A 14,372-nucleotide genomic window follows, 5' to 3' on the forward strand; every position below is an offset into this window, starting at 1 on the left:
TCTACCTATACTTACATACAGCCCACTATCCCCCTGAAGTTTTTGGAAAGAGTTCCTAACCTCCAGGTACCTGTCCTTATCCCCAATAACCGTGTCCATCCTATCCAATAAAAAAATCAGTTCCTTCTGTTAACCAAATGAAAGTTCTCCTATCTATCTCCATAGAAACAATCTGAAATGGTAACCATAGATGCATACCCATCTGTTCACCCCTCCAAACAACCCCGTATCTCCTCTGGGTGTCACAACAACTCCAGGCCAAGGCAGACATCAGGATCTTCTAGCAGTAAAGTGAGAGGTTTTGGAAATCCGTTAGGTACAAAAACTCTTGTTGTTCCATCTCCTCTCGTATTACAGGCTCCACCTGCCAAGTCTGACTCCAAAATGGCAACAAGTCTCCGCGGCCCCCATCTCCACCGTCTCCCAAGGACAATTTATTCCCCGTCCACCATCCATAGTCTCCAATCATCCTACTCCAAACCCAGAAGCAATACACATTCGAGGCCCGCCTTTCACTCCACTCCTGCTCTCTAAGTTCAACCCCTATATGTCCGCTATCCTCCTCCCATTCTTCAATTCTTCAAATTCCTTCAAATTCTTGTCCTGGTCAGACTCTCAGTCCAATTATTGGAGTAATCCTCAGACAATTGATAAATACGGGCGCAGGTCTGCATCCCAAATAGCCACATGATTGGCTGTTTGGAGGAGCGAGTTATTTTACTTAATGAGCCGAAGGACCAGAAGTGGTGGCCACCGAGTGTACATTGTGTGTATTGTTTTGACCTCTGTTTCTAAGCTTTATGCTTATGATTTGGTCAGGTTTACTTCTGAAAGTCACACCTGGGAGGCCGCGCTAAATCCAGCGGAAGTGAAGCAGAGCAGCACAGTGGGCAGCTCCTTCAATCTTTAGACACAACAGGCGCTGCAGTTATAAAAGTGCAAAGCTCAGCTAATCTGAGCAGACATCCTCTCCATGGGCAAATCCATTCTTTTCTAATGAGAATGAAAATGCCAAGGAAAGTTGCATATCGGAAAAACAGAGCGAGAGAAGGCGCCACACACTCAATGTTCTGCTTAATTGAAAGAGACACCAAAGTAATTGCTTCATTACATAATATACTTTATTTTATTTGCATAAAATGTAAATATTATATTGACATTCAGTGGCTAAGTGCATTTTGTAACTTGTCAGTGTTTTAAAAGCAGCTTTTGCTATATCAATGTTTTTCTCGGAATAAAAAAATGCAGTAAATGTCAGTCATCCTCACAGTTCCTTCATCCAATATTTAGGGTTGCAAGGTGCCAGAAACAAACCAGACGATTGCAGGGCCTGTTCAGATTCATCCAATCACAACTTACCTAACATGAACATGTATGTGGTGTAAAGCAGGGGTCCCCAACCACTGGTCCGTAACCCAGTACCAGGCCGCAGCCGTCTGACAGCCGGGCCGCGAGAGAACTGCCGGCAACGGAGACTCACTCAGACTTTTCAGAACGATTGGCGGACGGGGCTTTGCAGCGGCGCAGAGAGAGGAGAGAGACCGAGGTGAGAGACTATTACAACAAAGTATTTTTATGGTCCTGGCAGTTTCTCCATATGACACAAGACTACAGAAATCTCGTTACTACGAAGTACATTCAGCAGATGCTTTCATTACAACGAAGTGACCTTGAAATGCTTGAATGATCCCCAAACAGAAACATTGTAAAAAAAAAATTCTTTCTTTGAAATTTCCTCGTACTTTTTGTTTTCTGTGGTTTTCAGTGATACCTTTTGCTTATTGCTTGTCAACATTTGAAAAACATCCATTGGAATTTAACTTATCGTCACCCTCCTATAGAAACGGCAGACACGAAAAAAACGATAACAGTGTTAATGTTTGTGACGTGCAATCTGTTGGAATGACAAATGCAAAGCATATGTCTTTGTTATATGCAAAAAAAGACGAAAACTCTCGGGTTGCAAATGTATGTGAACTGCTTAATAACTTAATAATAATAATAATAGAAATGTTATGTAAATTGTGTATAAAACTTCGCAACCGACCGGTCCATGGAAAAATTTGCATCTAATAAAGTGGTCCTTGCTGTCAAGAAGGTTGGGGACCACTGGTGTAAAGGACAACACGCATGGGCTGGCGTCCCTGTTTAGATTGGCCCCATTTTCTTAACTGGCCAGGAGGTTGATACAACAAAGTGACCAGGGGAGGATCCATATCAAGGTGGTATGCTCCCCCTATCCACTAGATGACATCATCCCCGCCTTCAGTACCCATTCGGACTCCCACATGGAATACTTGGGAATTGTGGTCTAATGGGGTAGCCCCTTTGGGGTTCGTAGGTGCCACCAGGGCTTGCTGCAGGAAGTTATACACCCTACTTTATGGGACTTCCTTATGAGCCATAAATGCATCAAACAGATGAAGTTCTCCCAAGACTTCAGTAAAAAAAACTGCACTGCCTTATCCAAGCAAGTAGGAGACAGGAGAGGAGACGAGACAAACACTCAACTGGAAGAAGTAGTGCTGGCAAAAGAGTGGTTGGTATTGTTGTATGGAGGGATTTCTTTAAAATAAAAACCTTTTATTTTGAACCTGGGACTTGTCTGTGTATTCGGGTCTGGGGTTTGGGACTCACAGGTGATACGAGAATTAGAGTGGATTTAGAAAGTCTTCTGATCCTTTCACTTTTGTCACATTTTGCTGTATTACAGCCTAGTGTTAAAATAGTTTAAATCAATTTTTTCCTTCTCATCTTTTCAAACTCTTCAAAGGGTATCAATACCCTTTTCTCAGTACTTAGTTGAAGCTCCTTTGTTAGACACCTCAGCCTTGAGTCTTCTTGGGTCTGTCAAAACAAGCTTCACACACCTAGATTTGGGGATTTTCTGCCATTTTTTCTCTGCAGATCCTCTCAAGCTCTGTCAGGTTGTATGTAGAGCATAGGTGGACAACTATTTTCAGATCTCTCCAGAAATGTTTGAGGTTTAAGTCCTGGCTCTGGCTGGGCCATTCAGGAATATTCCCTAATGCTAGAATCCCTGAAGATTACGAAAAAAGTTGTAATTCTGGGCAAAAAGCTCAAGTCAAGGCTCCTTATCTGGGTGTGAGGTGCCTGGAGTTGAAGGTAAATAATACTTATTTGGAGTGGCATTGCACATGTACTTTGTCAGCATGCTTGTATCGATCAAACACATGGAGCTCTGCAGTCTACTTTGACTTTACACTGTTGGAAGATAAGTAAATATAGATTAACAGCATTTAATGTGGCTTTTATATAAGTAACATATAAATGTTTTATGTAAAGACTATCCAAAAAATATAATCATAAATGGAACTTTGCACAATACATTGGCGAGCTCTGTAAGCCTTGCTGTTCAATTGAAGAAGAGTGGGGCAGACTGACTGGTAGGATGACACCCAACCTGTTGCTGCATCCAAACGGTGCCATCTTTTGCTTTTATGCCTAGTGCAGCTGCGTTATTCTTATATGTGAGTGGACGTTTCTTGCGTGGAGGGCTTCTGTTCTTTCTCCGATATTGAATCCTCATTGGAGTTCACCTGTTATAGGTCATCTTTATTTGAAAACAGCAGTGTCAGATCGGGGGGGAACATTAACGTGACTGAGAGAATAAAACTGAATAATAAAAAAAAAAGCTAACCTTTACAAGTACCATACATTTACACCAGCTGTTAGACTCCAATCAAATGTATGTTTTTATTCTATAATAGTAACAATAAGAGCAGCTGAGTACTGAAAACGGTAAATACAGGAAGGACCAGGAACTGAACCCACAACCTCTTGATTATGAGTCAGCAGTTCTTAACGCTGCACCACCCAAGCACTCATGTCAGTATTGTACCCTAACCCGATTTCTTTTTCTTCGGTTATATTCTTGAATAAAATGTACTTGTTTTGTTATATGTGTACCTTTTGTGAAAATGTTTATTTGATATTTGGACTTCAGTTTTCACACATTATACACTTCATGTCAACATTTTGTCATTAGTACTATAACATGAAAAACATTTGTTTTAGTTAAGTGTTCAACATTTTTTGCCTTGGATTTACTGTCATCCTACATTTACACAGATCGTTGTAGACACGGAACACACATGAAATGTTTTTTTTCCAAATCGTGATATATTTACCCTATAGAACTCCAGGCACCTCACATGCAATAAAGAGCTTGAGCTGGGAGAACTTCAGCTCCGTCAGTGAGAGATGAGTGAGCAGGCTGCCTGCTGCTTGTGCTGATCGACACATTTGCAAAACAGATGATGATGAGGAGGTGCAAAGGAATTTAAGGTGGGCCGGGATTACGACTTTTTTTGTAGGATTCAGGGACTCTAGTGCTAAGCCACTTCTGTGTTGTCTTTGCTTTGAGCTTAGGGTCGTTTTCCTTTTGGAAGGTGAACCTTCAGTTCAGTTTGAGGTCCAGAGTGCTCTGAAGTAGATGGTCATTAACTCTTTTAGGGCGGATGTCGACTTTTGTCGACAGGAGGGGTTGAAGGCGAATGTCGACAAAAGTCGACATACAGGGATAGGGGGTGGCAATCAGCTGTTAATGGCGACAAATCTCACTGTCACGTCACAGGCATTCCCTCTGTGCTTGGAGGAATGCTAGACTCGTTGACTCGGCAACTAAACCTTGCGTGTGCGTGAATTGCGTAATGTAAACAATGGCAAGATGGCATCGACATGTGAAAAGGCAGCGAAGCAAGTGCAGAAAAGAAAACACTCGGCAGGCGATGTTTTACGCATTATCGCGGAGTCGGACTCTTGATTTTTCAGAATCGGATTTTATTGGCAGTGATCAGGAGATCGAGCAATAGAGTGAGAAGCAGGCATCAGCTGATCAGACACCAGCCGATGCTGTGCCAGCGGATCTGCTGCCAGTTAAGTGCCTTCGCGCAGCTGATGCATCTACGGCAAGGTTCGCATGGGATAAATACACAGACATTGATCCGTTGAGAGCCGATCTGGCTACTGGAGTTTACAAGACGGCATAGCTTGCTGTTGGACACGACAGATCACCAGCTGCTGTACTTCAGGCTGCTCTCTCCTGATGCTGCTTTTCAGCTACTGTCAGACGAGACAAACAGGTAGGCAGAGAATTTTTTTTGAATCGCGGGCTGTGTTTGCATCGCTTTCTCGTTTTTCAAAGTGGAAACCCACAACGAAAGACGAGATGAAGCGCGCTGTGGCATTACAAATAGAGATGGGACAGAACTGGTGATATAACTTCAGGGAGCATTGGTCCAAACATGTTTTGTCCCCTGGTGGCTTAGGTACGTGCTGCTGCAAAGTTTTATTCACTTCTGTAATAAACAGAAGCAAATCCCATGGGGTGAGCCAGGCTATAATGCCATACATAAAGTTCATAAAGTTTCAGAAGATGAAAAGAGGTGACAATACGGTTTTCATGCAGGCAGAAAACTTGGTGGCAGTGGCATGGCACGATGGCAAATGGGTGACTTGTCTCTCTACAGTACACACTAACAATATATGTGACAAAGTGCAGCAACAGGGTCTGTAATCCAATGTCTTAACCACTATTTATATACTTAACCACCTTTATCAGGCACCAAAGCAACACGTATTGTAAGGAGTGCAATGTGGCAATGACTGAAATTGGCTGCTTTGAGCGAGATCAGACTTTGCAGGACTTTGCTGTGTAAAATGTATGTGATATGTATGTGAAATCATAGAGTATGCAGACTCATACAACATGCAAGACAGTAACATTTGTCAAAAGGAAATATTTTTTGTTGATTTGATATGTTAAACAATTGCTTTGTGTTCTTTTTTAAAAAATGTTAGTTTTTGGAAAAATATTCAGCCCTGGGAGAAAAGAAACAAAAAAAAATTAGCCCTAAATGAGTTAAGGATATCTCTGTACTCTCTTGTGTTCAGGTTTTCCTCAACTCAGAGTAGTCTCCCACTCTCCAGTGCCACACCATGATGCTGCCACCACCAGGCTTCATCGTTTAAATGGTATTGCATAATTGCCTAGTTTCTTCCAGACACAAAGCTAATCTTAGTGTCATCAAAACAGAGAATCTTATTTCTCAGTCTGAAAGACCTTCAGATGTTTTCATCAAACTCAGTGGGTATTTTACTGTGGAGATGCCTCTGTCTTGCCACTCTGTTGTAATGTCCAAATCAGTGGAGAGCAGAAGTGATGGTTGTCCTTAAAGAAGTTTCTCCCATCTCCACACAGGTTCTCTGAAGATCACCCAGAAAGACTGTTGCCTTTTAGGTATTAAAAATCCAAAAAGAGATCTCCTTAATATCTTTTTGCTGTCTCCTAAACAATAATGAAGTCAGAAAGAAATACAATGGAGACATGTTATTTTGTAACATGCTTCTCAGAAATTTTCCCCTAAGAAAAAATAAAACAGCAGTCCCACAAGTGTCTCCTGCTGAGTTTCAGCAGAGATTCAGAAGGGGCTCAGACCTTCCAAGTAGTGTCTTGACTTTGAAAGTATTTGCTTTGTGTGCTCAGAAATATGTGGACAGTTTTTTTTTTTTTGTGGTCATAGAACACTTTACTATGACTAAAAAATTGCAGTCCTTGCTTCTAAGAGCAAATTAGTTTCTCTAATTTATATTGCTGTGTGTTTAGATAGATATAGATGGAAAAGGAACTGATAGATAGTTTATTAATCTCCAAGGGGAAATTCACATACTCCAGCAGCAGCATATTGATAAAAACATTATTAATTAAAGAGCAATAAAAGCGCAGTGCAAGTGTAAAATATTTAAGATGGAGAGTGTGATGCAGGTATAACCATCAATAATCTTGTGTAGTGTTAACGTTTACCCCCCGCTTGGAAGTGAAGAGTCGCATAGTGTGGGGGAGGACCGATCTCCTCAGTCTGTCAGTGGAGCAGGATGGTAACAGCAGTCTGTCGCTGAAGCTGCTCCTCTGTCTGGAGATGATCCTGTTCAGTGGATGCAGTGGATTCTCCATGATTGACAGGAGCCTGCTCAGCGCCCGTCGCTCTGTCACAGATGTCAAACTGTCCAGCTCCATGCCTACAATAGAGCCTGCCTTCCTCACCAGTTTGTCCAGGCGTGAGGCGTCCCTCTTCTTTATGCTGCCTCTTCAGCACACCACCACGTAGAAGAGGGTGCTCGCCACAACCGTCTGATAGAACATCTGCAGCATCTTATTGCAGATGTTGAAGGACGCCAGCCTTCTAAGGAAGTATAGTCGGCTCTGTCCTTTATTATACAGAGCATCAGTATTGGCAGTCCAGTCCAGTTTATCATCCAGCTGCACTCCCAGGTATTTATAGGTGTGCACCCTCTGCACACAGTGACCTCTTATGATCATGGGGTCCATGAGGGGCCTTGTCCTCCTAAATCCACCACCAGCTCCTTGGTTTTGCTGGTGTTCAGTTGTAGGTGGTTTGAGTCGCACCATTTAACAAAGTCTTTGATTAGGTCCCTATACTCCTCCTCCTGCCCACTCCTGATGCAGCCCACGATAGCAGTGTCGTTAGCAAATTTTTGCACATGGCAGGACTCTGAGTTGTGTTGGAAGTCAGATGTATATAGGCTGAACAGGACCGAAGAAAGCACAGTGCCCTGCTGCGCTCCTGTGCTGCTGACCACAATGTCAGACCTGAAGTTCCCTAGACGCACATACTGAGGTCTGTCCATAAGAGAGTCCACAATCCATGCCACCAGGTATGGATCTACTCTCATGTCAGTTTTTCACTAAGGAGCTGAGGTTGGATGGTGTTGAAGGAGCTAGAGAAGTCCAGAAAACATAATTCTTACAGCACCACTGCCTCTCTCCAATTGGGAGAGGGATCGGTGTAGCATATAGATCAGTCATTCTGGAAGATAAAGGTGGTTAAGTATATAAATAGTAGTTAAGACATTGGATTACAGACCCTGAGGGTATGTGTTTAAATCCCACTGCTGACACCTGTCACACATATGCATATGGGAGGCAGTCTAAGGGCTTAATTGGGAGTAAGATACAGAGCCAGGGGTTGATGAATGGTATTAATGCCTTTTCTCCAACTTCCACAGACCACTGGATGAGAAACTCAACTAAGACTCCGCCCACTTCCACCACTACATCACACCTTCCTGCAGACCTCATTTCCAGCTGAAATCCCACCCCTTCCTGTCCTTCACCTATAAGAACCTAAGCCTTCATTCTGTTAGTCAATGTTTGACTCCGTCCTTTGTTACTACTCTGTTGAAAACTTATCACATTGCTACATTATACTGGGTGGACTCCCCAAATCTTTATCTGTGTTTCTGTGCTTTCTTCACAAACCATGTAACTATGACCAAGTCATTTGACCTGCCGGTGCTCCAATTGGAAATACTGTACAAAAGAAATCTAACCAATCATATCTCAGACATTAGTCCAATAACAAGTTTAAAATATGAAGTCTTGAAAGAGATTACAACAATATTACAAAGATTTCACGAAATATTTTAATACTTTTCAAACCAAATTCTCGATTTTGACTCTTTTTACTTAAGTTGTAGCTCATGTCTCCTTTTTGTCTAAAGCAGGGGTGTCGAACTCCAGGCCTGGAGGGCCGCAGTGGCTGCAGGTTTTCATTCTAACCCTTTTCCTAATCAGTGATCAGTTTTCACTGCTAATTAACTCCTTTTCCCTTCATTTTAATAGCCTTGTTTTTAAGGATTCAGTCCTCTGAATTGATTCCTTTCTTCATTAAATGGCAGCCAAACAGAAATGAGATGTGAAACGAGCCGACAGATGACCAGATAAGCTGGGATTTCAAACTCCAATCACTTTCTTAATGAGAAGCAGATTCTTGCTGTTAATTAAACTTGTTATTTAATTCCATGGCTTGTTGCTGCTCTCATTCTGCCACAGCAGACATTTCCAAAACTGTTGATTTTTCTGTTTTTTCTAAGAACACCATCAAAATGGTGACCTGAGAGATCAACCTTACTGAGACCTTCACCTTTCCGTATTTTCAGATACTGTGTGATGGGCACAGGTGAGCTGGTCATGTGGCGCCTCGTTTTGTGTCTCATTATTGTTTGGCTGCTAATTAAGGAAAAAGATGACTAAGGGGCCTGAGTCAAGTTAATTAAAACTAAGGCAAAAGAAGTTAATTAGCAGAAAAAAACAGGTCACTAATGAAGAAGAAAGTTAGAATGAAACCCTGCAGCCACTGCGGCCCTCCAGGACTGGAGTTCGACACCTGTGGTCTAAAGCTATATCTCCTAATGAATGTTAGGAGAAACATCTATGACAAAGTGGATTCTTAAATAAAACATAAACAAGAATCTCTTAAGTCTCATAAGCCATTAAGGATCAACATTTGAGGAGTAATATTTTCCTATGGGTGGGTTCTTCTCTTACGAAAGTCTCTTCATTATTACTGCTCACTATGGTTTCCTTCAACCTCTGGACTTGCTTTTTTTCTCAACTGTGGGACCTTCTATAGACAGGTGTGTGCCTTTTATAGTCGTGTCTAATCAACTCTGATTAGCGTAGGTGGACTCCAAACAAAGGTGTAGAAACATCTCAACAATTACCAATATAATGACAGGCACCTGAATCAAATTTCAAGAATCATAGCAAAGGGTCTGAATATTTGTGTTAAAGTGATATTTCAGTTTTTTATCTTTAAAAATTTTGCAAAGATTTCTGTGTACGCTTTGTCATTCTTGGAATATTGAGTGTTGCTAAATGGAGGAAAAAATGAATTTATTTTAGCAGAAGGATGCAATATAACAAAATGTGAAGAAAGGTTAGGGGTCTGAATACCATCTGAATCCACTGTATCCAAAGGATAACCCATGTAGACTGTGGGAGAATGTGCAAACTCCGTACGGACGATGACTGCGTGCAGGATTCACATCTGGGCAGCTGCTTTCGCAGGATACCCCTAACCCCTGGAACGTCAATCAAGTGTCTAAGCTTCACAGGGGACATATTTTTAAGATTATTAAGAATTTATAAGGATAAATTGCTCATTTTAAAGGAGTTAAAACCTTATTTGTCTGAGTTCAGTCCATTCCCCACAGTAATGTATGTGGTTCAATTTGTGGTTCAAAAATGAGAAATTTGAATTCTTCATCTTCAAATGTGATATTAACTTTGTAGGGGTTGTGAAAATCAAACATTTTCCAGGGGTGTGGGGGCATATAAAAGGGTGGGAACCACTGTGATAGAGCAATCTAACAAACTCTTTTCCTTCCCACCATCCAAAAATGGCGTATCATTAGCATCTTGAACAGAGCGATGTCCAAACAATTTTATTGTCCAGGTCATTAAGCTGATAATCCTCACAAGAATCATCTCCTTGAATTGGGACTGAGACTCCTGGCACCAGCATTGCTGCTATTTGTCATGTTTCGGCCAGCATGTCTCTCCTGGCTGGGGTTCAGGGTGTCATTTCTTGTTGGTTATTTTATGCATTTTATTTGCTTTAATGTTTAATTTATTATGCACATCTTTCTAATTGTATGTTGGAAAAGGGAAAGGGCCTTAGTTATGTCCCTTGTACTTTGTAGTTGGTTCCAGAGGGGGTGGGGCCACTTGCCCATTACCGCCAGTAAGAGCCCTCCACTCTATTTAAGGGAGGGCCTCCCATGGCTCCTGGTGGTTCACTGAACACGTTGGAGTGGACAGTTTTTGTAAGTATCTGTGTCTTTGCTACTGCCTTTAGATTTCCTGGATATCAAACCTGTGCTGTGTTTCTCGACTTCATCTTTGGATTTCTGTTTTGGGACTGTATACTGATTTGTTTGAACCTCTGCTCTGTCTTGACTTCAATATTTTGGATACTTTATTGGGACTCTGTTTTCTGTTTTTACTTTGTGCTCTTCAGAGTTTTGTGCCTGCACAGACTTTTGTGAAAATAAACCTTTTATTTTTATTGAGATTTGTCTCGGCCCTTTGGAATTCTAGTCGGGGGATTTTCACCATTTTCTTCCCCCTTAGTGAGAACCATTGGAAGTGCAGCTGTGCTTTTTGAACTCAGCCGCTTCATGACACTATCGGTTGCTTCCAGTATTTATTAGAATACCATCAAAAAGTTAATTTATTTCAGTAATTCAAGTCAAAAAGTGAAACTCGTATATTATATAGATTGTCACACACGTGTGAGCAGGAGACCACTAAAGGGCTTGAATAATAGTAATTCACATCCAACCAGGGGGCGGCAGGGTGCACTGTCTTTCTTGATCCCTTGCAGATCCCTTCCCGGGGAAACCCCACAGGGTTTCGGCACCTTTAATGACCCCGCTTCTGGTTCCACCCATGATGATGTCACTTCCAGTCCCGCCTATGATGACGTCATATCCTGCACTGGCCTTTAAAGCGGCCATCTTCTCTCTGTAACGGCAATTCAGTTGTGGACTCTGATCTATAAAGATCTGTACACCAATACTTAATTCCATTTTGCAGCCAGGACGTATTATACGGGTGGCGGCCCCAAACCTTCTTAATGTCTCTTGATGGTTCTTGTGACAAGATTCATTACACACAGAGTGATATATTTGAAGCGTGTATTTCTTTTCATTTTGCTGATTATGGCATAGAGTTAATGAAAACTCAAAATTCAGTATCTCAGAAAATTAGAAAATTGGGAAAAAGTTCCATATTGTAGACTCAGGGTGTCCCACTCCACTCAGCTAATTAACCCAAAACACCTTCAAATGTGTCCTGAGCCTTTAATGGTCTCTCAGTCTGCTTCAGTAGGCCACACAATCATGGGGAAGACTGCTGACTTGACCATTGTCCAGATGACTGTCATTGAGACCCTCCCCCTACAAGGAGGAGAAGCCACAAAAGGTCATTGCTAAAGAAGCTGGCTGTTCAGAGTGCTGTATCCAAGCAGATTAATGGAAAGATGAGTGGAAAGAAAAAGGTTCACAAGCAACAGGGATAATGGCAGCCTTGAGAGGACTGTGAAGCACAACCCGTTCAAGAATTTGGGGGAGATTCCCAAGCCGTGGACTGTGGCTGGAGTTGGTGCTTCAAGAGCCACCACACACAGACATATCGGGGACATGGGCTACAACTGTCACAGCACTCCTTGTGTCAGTCCACTCCTGAACCAGAGACAATGTCAGAAGCGTCTTACCTGGGCTAGGGAGAAAACGGACTGGACTGTTAACAGCTCAGTGGTCCAAAGTTCTCTTTTCAGATGAAAGTAAATTTTGCATTTCATTAGGAACTCAAGGTCCTAGAGTCTGGAGGAAGAGTGGAGAGGAATCGAATCCAGGTTGCTTGAGGTCCATGGTGAAGTTTCCACAGTTGGTGATGATTTGGAGAACCATTTCATCTGCTGGTGTTGGTCCACTGTGTTTTATCAAGTCCAAAGTCAGTGCAGCCATCTACCAGGAAATTTTAGGGCACTTCATATTTCCCTCTGCTGACAAGCTTTATGAAGATTCTGATTTCATTTTCCAGCAGGTCTTGGCACCTGCTCACATTGCCAAAAGTACTAATGGTATCACTGTGCTTGACTGACCAGAAAACTCGCCTGACCTAAACCCCATGGAGAATCTGTCAAGAGGAAATTGAGAGACACCAGACCACACAATGCAGACGAGCTGAAGGCTGCAATCAAAGCATTCTGGGCTTCCATCACACCTTAGCAGTTCCACAGGCTGATCGCCTCCATGCGACGACACATTGATGAAGTCATTCATGCAAAAGGAGCCCCGACCAAGTATCGAGTGCATACATGGACCTACTTTTCAGTATGCCAACATTTCTGTATTAAAAATGATTTTTTTTTTACTGGTCTTATGTAATATTCTAATTTTCTGAGATACTGAATTTTGAGTTTTCATTACCTGTATGCCATAATCAGCAAAATGAAAAGAAATAAACACTTCAAAATATATCACTGTGTGTAATGAATCTATAGAATATATGAGTTACTTTTTGAACTGAATTACAGAAATAAATTAACTTTTCGATGATATTCTAATTTATTGAGATGCACCTGTATAGTATGCCTTCATTCGAAATCCTTGATACCAGATGTGTTTCAGAATTTGGATGATGCCTCATTGTTTGTCCACACTTTTGGGTAATGCCACGGGTCGGGTCAGGTCAGGTTAGGGAGCATGCACTGGTACAGCGTGTTGCCACACCCACCACACGACGAAACAGCTCAAGATCCTGGTTGGCAACCCCCTCCAGGCAGACACACTGCCCAGTCTCACCCTATGGAAATGACCCTCTATCTGCAGCAGCCAGGTGTTATGTGGGCATCCCCTTGGCCCTCAACTATGAGGGTCCTGCGAGCTGGATCACCCTCAGGGAAATCACGCCACATGGCCATAGTGCTATAACTGCCACTCCCTTACAATGGTGGTACTGTGCCTCATTTGGGACTCCGTGAGCAACACAAAGTCAAACCAGCGGTACTCAAGGATTCTCTGAAGACACACAGTACCGAAGGAGTAATGCCACTGAGGTCTACAAATACACAAAACATTTCATCTATTCACTTAAACACACTCGAACATCACTTCTGGTAATAGCATGATTACACCTGAAAATGGGTTTATCACATAGAAGAACATCCAGTACTAAAAATAATGAAGAGAAAAACCATTATGATGCTGATAGTGCTTTTCAAGGAAAACATCTAAAACTAAAAGTGGTTGTGGTGGCGCGCTTCACAATAATGTGATAATGGCCGGGGCAAACTATGAAAACAAATTAGATCAGAAACTATTAGTGCAACGTGCACGTGAAGTTAATAAAAAAAAAGAAGGATCAGTGAGTGAGGAAAACAAGACCATCTTCATTCTGAGGCTAAATGGGGACAGAGAAATTACTTTTTACATTTTTTTGCAAGGTGGCTTTCTGGGCACAAATAGATGAAGAGCATAGAGCAAGAGAAGAGGAAGAAAAGGTGATGGTTGGTGGTGATCTCAATGGGCACATGGGAAAGGCTAGAGAGATGATAGACAGGGTGGCGAGAAATAAGGAAGAGGAGAGGACAGTAGTAACATGTTTTTTGAGAAGAAATTAAGTCAACTTGTGACTAACAGTTGTGGAAGACAAGAAAACCAACTAAACTAATATGTAGAAAATGTCATTTGAATGAAATTCAGAATTGTAAGGCCATATACAGGGAATGTGTGGCAGTGCCACATACAGTCGTGGTAACAGAGTGGGAGTAGTCAAGAAAATAAAACCGGAGCAAGCAGAACCAAAGATAAAGTGGTGGAGATTGAAAAGGAGGACGACCTGGGATCAGGTTTAGGGAGGTTTCAAATGGAGTGAAGTCATTTAAGAGTGTGGTGGGATGGTGGGAGAAGAATAGAAAAGTTCTATTAAGAGCACGTGAAGAGGTGTTAGGTATGATGAGAGGAAAGAGACCACCTGGGGT

This window comes from Erpetoichthys calabaricus, chromosome 2, assembly GCF_900747795.2.
Source record: "Erpetoichthys calabaricus chromosome 2, fErpCal1.3, whole genome shotgun sequence".
NCBI lineage: Eukaryota > Metazoa > Chordata > Cladistia > Polypteriformes > Polypteridae > Erpetoichthys > Erpetoichthys calabaricus.